Source organism: Atta colombica, unplaced genomic scaffold (genome assembly GCF_001594045.1).
Source record: "Atta colombica isolate Treedump-2 unplaced genomic scaffold, Acol1.0 scaffold222, whole genome shotgun sequence".
Lineage (NCBI taxonomy): Eukaryota > Metazoa > Arthropoda > Insecta > Hymenoptera > Formicidae > Atta > Atta colombica.
Window position 1 is genome coordinate 76,422 of NW_017259319.1, and position 6,310 is coordinate 82,731.

The 6,310-nt window shown below is 32.4% G+C and overlaps 1 protein-coding gene across 1 annotated transcript in view; it reads left to right on the forward strand.

Moving 5' to 3' along the window:
• The first annotated feature begins 4,628 nt into the window (after positions 1 to 4,628).
• Positions 4,629 to 6,310, forward strand: part of LOC108687963 — a 32,971-nt gene continuing 31,289 nt past the window's right edge. The window contains exon 1 of the mRNA XM_018194010.1: positions 4,629 to 5,272. The gene's annotated coding sequence lies outside the window, so the exon portion shown is untranslated. The remainder of the gene's footprint in view (positions 5,273 to 6,310) is intronic.

Here is a 6,310-nt window from a genome sequence, read left to right on the forward strand (position 1 = left end):
TCAAAAATTGTGGATAGGTTTTTTTTTTCTCAATCCTTCAAATTGGATTTTGAAGGCACAGTCGATATTTTAAAATAATCGCTCTCACGATATTAGTTATTCTGCTTTCACATGAAATTATAAAAAATCGAGTGATAAAAAATCGGATGATAGTTACTATTAGATTAATTTTAAATGTGTTTTAATTGTTTCCTTTTGTATTATACATATCGAAAATTATATTATACTCTGAATCAAAAAATATGATGAAATCTATCAAAATTTTATCCAAAAAGTGGAGAAGATAATAATTAGGTATTCAAATATAAGTGGCCAGAAAATTATTATTTCAAGCAACAACAAAAATAAAAGAATACATCATTTTTAAAAAAACAGTTGAATAATTTTTTTCAGAATATGCACGTAATTATCATGTGTTCAAATCTTTATCGTTAAAATTAAGATACTCTCTGATCAAAACAGAAACGTAAAAATTTATTTAGAAATTTGCAATTATTTTCATAAATACATATAATTGTTACTTACGTTACATATTCGTCTCTTTTTTTTTCATATTTTAGGCCTTTAATTTAAAACAATCAAATTATAGCTATATGCAAATTTATGAGTTTGCGCAAAAAACAGAGCTGCTTTATTAAGGACTGCATCGTTTGAAACATTAATCCACAATAATTCGGTTTGTCAATGCCTGGCGATGTTTTGCGGGATAAATCGTTAAATAGTGGGTTAAAATGGTACACGATGGTACCAGTGACGAAGAGTTTGGTCTGCATAATTACCAGTAACGATCGATACTCTCGGCTTATCACAGTTATTGTACACGATGCAACTTACGTGGCAACTTATGGTCTCCCGTTTTATTCGGAATAAAACAATCTGAACAATAAGCGACACAAGATTACGTTATTACTAACGCGATATATCATGATTATGTCTTTCTTGTTTACATGACGAACGATTACGTGGAATTAGAAATATTCATGTTCCGGGTCGCGTATCCGTTGGACAATTTACAAGCATGCTTATTCTTTTTTTCACTTATTTTCTTTCCAGCCTTCGAGTTGCACAAATTGTTCTACTTATCATTATTATTAATGTGTTTGTGTGCACGTGCTGAGAATAAACATAGTTACATATTCTCCTTTAAATATTTGAAAATATTTATATTTTTAAATAAATAAATTTAATAGAATATTTTTCATGTTTTTTTTATAATAAAAAATACTTTCTTTTTACATGAATTAATGTATTCAACGAAGGTAATTTTTATTCGATAAGTACTCGTGCTATACAAGCGTTATACTAAAAAAAAGTTTTTTTTTTTTTAATAATGATACATGGAAAGAACGGTTTTATTGAAGTATTTAGAAATTTAACTAAGTATAAATCTGAAAATAATTTTATCAGATGATCGAAATAATTATGTAGAACATTAATGATAATCAAAAAATTAAACATTCTTATAATAAGTTCGAGTATCTCACGTAATTACATATATTTTAATAGCCCAAACAAAATTATTTTTTTAGTCTGTATCTAGATAAATTTTCAGATACTTCAGCAAGTAAAATCGTTCCTTCCATGTATTAATTATTTCTTTTTATTGAAGAACTGCACGTTAGTTATAAATTGTGTCCCGATGAATTGAGTTATAATTCTCACATATATGATATATATGTATATTATAATGTGATGTCATAGATACAAGGTTTAATAGCTAGTGGACAGGTTTTGAGTTATAGCGTATTAAAGGTGCTCTGTAAGTTTTTTCTTTTTCTTAGCAGTAAAGTTTGCGTGCTTACTATTATAGTGGACAGACTTCAACCAGTGAATAGCCAGTCTCGATGATTCAACTTCTCAAAATTGTTCCATCATCTCGAAAGGTATTTTTTACCTGCTTTTACCTATCATGACAGAAAATTTGGGCGTCGCCGAGATTTACGTCCCGGTGACTAATTCTATTATTTCCATTGATTAATTCCTCACGATCCGAACTCACGAGAGAACGAAGGAATTCTCTCTTTCTCGTCGAGATGAATTCAGCGGAGGAGGAGAAGGAGGTGAGAGAGAATGCACCGGTTCTCGGCTGGCTGCTATTAGCTCGATTGATTATATAGCGTCGACTGGATACCTCAGGGATACTTTGACGGGTGTGCGGTGCACTTATGTCAGATCTCGACCGAACTCGACCGACAATGAGAAAGCTGCCGCACTTGCGCGACCATAATATCACGGTATTTGCACACTCGGTGACCTTGAAGGTATCCGTCCTGTGAGCCTTGAACTTGTACGCTGAAGAATCCCGTGCGAACTTGGCGACAGTCCAAGTCGATCTACTTAGAGTCTACATCCTCGACGTGGATTAGAGATTCACACTTTTATATTTTGTCTTTTTATTAGAACCCGCACCTGCTCGCACCTGGCGGATTCTGATAAAAATCTCGTTTGACATTAAAAATAACCATAAGGTGCCTATCGTTACGATCGATCAAACATTCGGTGCATTCACTATCTCGATTGTCTATAATAGTAAAAAAAAGATGATATATATCTTGATTAAACTCATCGTATTTCCTACAACTGTTTAAATTTACGACTTTTATGACATTTTTAATAGCGATATTTTATCGTATTGATAAAAATGAAAGGAAATTGACTCTCTTAAAGAATATTAATTATTTTTATGAAAAGTATTTTTATGAAAAAATGACATATTATTTATGTGAATAATTTTAATAAGGGATGAAATTTACACAATCCTATATTAACGAGTGTTCAAATTTTGAAAACTCGTGAGCATACATAATGAGCATACATAGTGAGAAAACATAGTTTTGAAGAATATAACATAATTGAAAGTATAGATTTTCCTGCGTAAGACACAGGAAAAAAGTCAAGTTATGTATATTCGTTTAAATTAAAACAATCCAATTTTTAGAAAGAATGTTTTAAATACTCTGAAAAATTGCGAAATATATATCACTTTTCTATCAACGCCGCAATTTATTAATGATTTTTCTGATTATTTTACTCGTAATATTTTTCTTTCGAGTAGTTACTTCTACCATGATAAAGAGTTATTGTGTAAGTCATTGAAAATACTATAAGTCATCTAAAATACTTTCCGCAAGCACGTTTTGATGTCCATAAAACTAAAATGAACGATTCGAGCGCCTTGTGTATTGTATTTTCTTCCAAGATGTTTTATTATTTGATCGTCACTCGCGGCATCGTAATAAAAGTTCCGTTACTGCAATGTTCCGTGATGCACATTATTGTCCATCACGCCTTGCGGGGATGAACATTATCGTTGCACTAAGCAATGTGATCGACGCTGTCCATTTCGATCAAGAGATATGTATCCGGTGCATCCTGTTATGCGCAATAGTTTTTCTCACAGCCGTCACAGCTTTCGCATTGTCGAAGGCAAGATTCGATCTATGTGCACTTATCCATTTCCGGGTGCGTGCTTTGGACTATTAAGCTAAATATCCTTTCCTTTTGAAGCTAATAGAGAAAAATCGCCTCGCAGATCTTAATGTTTTGTTTAATCCCAGAAATTTATTAATGCGATTCAAAATTAGGATTGTTTATAAAATGTTTATGCATTTGAACATATCAAGTGTAATATTTAGTAATATTTCGCTTTAGTCGTATTAAAAATAAGAACAAAAAAATCAGACTAATTTCCGAATAGCTTTTTATTAAAGCTTTTATTAAAGTAAAATTGAGAACTTTAACTATTTTAAAAAATATAAAACTTCTTCATATTACAGATATAAAAAAGTATATTAAGGAAAAGAATCCTATTTCGATGCCAATAATATTTATATGTATATGTAAAATTAAGCGTTAAGATTCGCTTCAACTTCGAAAATAAGATTTTTTCTCTTTTATTCGATTTATTCTTATATTCAGTCTAATTTCTGACAAAAATTAATATAAAATTTAATAGGATACTTACATTTTTATTTTCTACTTTCCCATATTTATCCTATTTCAAATATTATTCATATTTTAATATTTACCGTAAATTCTTTTACATCAAAATTATTCTATAATTATATTTCTATCAAATTTCTTTTAATTCTAATACGTAATAAACATTTATCCATGTATTCTTTTACTCCAAACTAGACAATAACTAAACAAATATTATCCTTACTTTTCTAGCTTCAAGATATTTTTTTTTATATACGCAGGGACCTTCATCAATAAGCCAGTCATTAGAGCAATCTATCTCGTATACTCGTGTCTCGTAAAAACTATTTAATGGATTGAAGAGAAAAGCACAGCGCCGTAAGTGGCTCCGCTTAGGAATTCCTCATCGGACGGATACACCTTATCGCGGCTCGTCTTTCACGAGGAGGTATACCTTTCGGCGGAGATTATCTGCAGGGGCCGTCAGGTGGGAGGTAGAGTCACGGGTGACGAGTCTCGGTAGGGCCCCCGTCGACGCAGTCAGATAGGTAGGGGCCCCCCTCGGGATCCCACGACACGCACGTACCCCCGGTAAACGTTAGACCCCCACTTGCGGCCGGCTGAATCGTGCTGGTGCGCGGTCGACGATGATCATCGTCGAGTCGCCTACAGTTGTAGTCGGCGCACCATTCCGCGAGTACGCGACACTCCGCGTGAATACCACCGTACTCGATACTAGCGGACGAATCGTAAGCCCGTCCGAAGGACCCGATACCCGGAAGAATTTTAATTACGAATCGGAAAAGCGAGCGAGATTCGAAATCTTGCGTCTCGCGATCCGTGTATGGATCTCCGCGAATCACTTGTTGTACTCGTTAGTGGATTAAGTGCCCGAGTACTCGAATCTCTCGCGGGTAAGAAAGAGCCGTGACAAGGGGTACTTGGAATGAAATCCATTTTACATGCGATCGCAGTACTTTGCGCGACAAATGCACCACGAGTACATGTACTATTCAGTAGTAAAATACTCGAGTTTTGGCGGGATAGAGGCAGAACGCGTTTTCGTTTATTAAACCTAAAATCCCATTAAAATTTTGGCGTCGTAATTGGTAAACTCATTGATGAATAATTTAGATATTGATGGGATCAAGAGATCCAGAATCGCATCGTTTGAAATCCGTATCCTACTTTTTGAACCGCAGAAAGTCCGGTGCTCCAAATATTCTGCGAATACTCTAGTATTCACTACCTGACAAAACAAATATCCTTTAAAGATTCGCAAAAAGTCTTCACTTTTTATTCGAGCGAAATCGTGGAAAGAAGAAATATTTTCCAGAATCAGGAAAATACAGTGAGTAATGTTGAAAACGTTAAAAATATAATTATATTCAATATTATCGATTTTCAATCATATTATTTTGATAATTGAAGAATAGAATAATTTTGAAATTAAAGAAATAAAGAAAGAAGTTGGAAAAAATCGAGAATACGGAAAGATTTCTTAAGATTTTTAATATTTCATAGTAAGAATATTTTTAGAAAAGTAGCGAAATCATGAAATTGTCACGATTACTAGTTCATGATCCTCTCTCTTTTTCTTTTTGGAAGAGAAAAAGAGAAAGCAAAATAAAAAGGAAATCGATGCTATAGATAGATCTTACAATTAGAAGAAGCAAACAATTTTTAGAAATATTTTAAAACAATCTTCAGAAAAATATTTAAGATATTAGAAATAATCTTTAAAAAGAACATTTTAATAATTAAATAATTAATATTTTTTATAAGAAGTTGTCCTTGCGATTAATTAATGACTTTGAGACAAAATGTAATGCACATGTTAAGAAGTGTAGAAAATTTAGATAGACAATAAATTTTGTCAAAGTTTATTAGGTTGATGTGAATTAATGAGACAAGAGAATACCATAAATATTGCGACCGACATCCGCGAGTCGGAAATTATGTGCGTGCTTACACAGAAGATTCTTGCTTAAAGTAGAATGAGGAAAACGCACGGACGAATGGCGTTTAATATACGGTATTCGTATGCGCACGCGATAATGGTGACAGTATTACGTTAATAGAGATGCGTGAGCGATCGAGATGTATGCGCATGGTTCAAACGATCGTTACTTGAATGCAGTAGGATGAATCAGAAAGTACGAACGTCTTTGTAGAAGAACTTAGCTTTTCTAACAAAGAAAGGAAACTTAATACAGATGATTAATTTTTTATTTAATTTCCTTATAAGAAATTAAATTATTTTCTTACAAAAACGCAATCTATAATAATTAAGATACAATTTATTTTTCTTCATATTTTTGTTTCATCAATTAATTATTAATTTTTAATAAATATTTATATTACAAAAAGATAATAATAAATACTTGTA